The 1,598-nt window shown below is 28.9% G+C and overlaps 1 pseudogene; it reads right to left on the bottom strand.

The window, feature by feature from the left end:
• Positions 1 to 6: 6 nt before the first annotated feature.
• Positions 7 to 1,313, bottom strand: LOC109861421 (annotated as a pseudogene).
• Between the last annotated feature and the right edge of the window lie 285 nt (positions 1,314 to 1,598).

Below are 1,598 nucleotides of genomic sequence, written 5' to 3'. Positions count from 1 at the left end.
ATTCTAATGTTTCAAATATAAAACAAACTAAACTTTACTTGGTATTGTAATTAAAATTTTACTTGGTATATATCTTCGGCACTTAAAACTACACACAATTCTCTTATAATAAATGTCTGTCAGTCGAGAAAAGTCTCAATAAATTGACTATAAATTGTGAGAAATAGTTATTCTGCATTTTTGCGTCGGAATCTGTCGTTACTGCCTCTGAGAGGTTTGGAACTAATAATCTCAGCCATTACTACTAGAGTCTGTTGCACTATTTCATCAGAAATATCGCTTAAAGATTTCATTAATATTGGAAATAAATCCTCGATATGATGAAACATTTTAAATGGAATGTTTGTGAATAAATGATGTATCCACTTTAAAACTGCAACTTTAGTTTGGACCGATACATAGAGTAAATACTTTGTGCTTCCACGACACTAGCAAGGTCTAAATTTTCATTTAGAGAACTTTGCGAATCATCTAAAAAAACAAAGAATTTATATAATAATTTATTTACATAAAGACTTGTCAATTACCGTTTTTCTTTTTGAGATTTATATTATATTCTTGCTCTTCTTATTTGTAATCTCTGTATTTTCTATTATTACTAATTTCATTAAATTAGCATTTACTTGCGTTGCTGTTTCTATAATTCTTTAATACTCTTCCGGGTGTCACTATCGTAAGCCCAACATAGTAAAATAGCTACAAGAATGCCAGACATATATAGAAGCATAAGAAGCCTAGATAATTGTACAAACTCTTTTATCCACGTGATGGCAGTCAATTGAAGTAATTCGTCTGAACTTTGAGCATATGTAATATTTATCATGGCTGAAAAACCCACCTTTGGTCTTTATGCTGCGCAATCTTTATCTCTGACGTTGGATCTTCCAATCTGAACAATCTATCGAGTATTTCGAACAAAAATATAATGAAATCCATGTTGGGCACTGCATTCAACACTGATATCCATGATATTACAAATTGTCTACCAAATGGATTTTTAGTATAAATACGCACCCTCGATAAAGCCATAAATCCAAATAAATCAAAGAGACAACTTTCTATCATAATATCCTAAAATAATGCAAAGCTTATGAGATATGTGAAAAATTAGAAAATTAACAAAAAAAAATTTACCTTCACTAATCTATCAAGTAATTCAGTAACATATTTTATTCTGCTCGGAATCACAGGCCAGTTTACTAAAGCAGCAAAAATATNTGTAAACTGAGGAAAGTTGCAAAGTCTTGTACAAGAACTTTTAACAGTCTCTTTATCTGCACAGTATTATTGTGAGCAGCAAATTCTCTCACCATCCTATGAATTTAAATATTTTAATTATAGAANATGTTCTTAAATAAATATGAATGTTGTTTTTTTCCAATAATAAAGAATCTCACGCCTAGATATAAAAAATATAACTGCATTTATATTATGAGTATTATCATTGATTGATGCATTTATACTGTATTTCTTACTTTTAAAATAAAATGCAGTTACATAGTTTGTATCTCTGCGTGAGATATATATAATACAGTCAAATATAATAATGAGATATATTACAACAGTCAAATATAATAATATATACATAACCTAACCTA

The sequence above is a fragment of the Pseudomyrmex gracilis genome, unplaced genomic scaffold (assembly GCF_002006095.1).
Source record: "Pseudomyrmex gracilis isolate BER0280 unplaced genomic scaffold, ASM200609v1 scaffold_748, whole genome shotgun sequence".
NCBI lineage: Eukaryota > Metazoa > Arthropoda > Insecta > Hymenoptera > Formicidae > Pseudomyrmex > Pseudomyrmex gracilis.
Note: the sequence above shows the minus strand (reverse complement) of the source record. Positions and strands in the feature narration are given on the sequence as shown.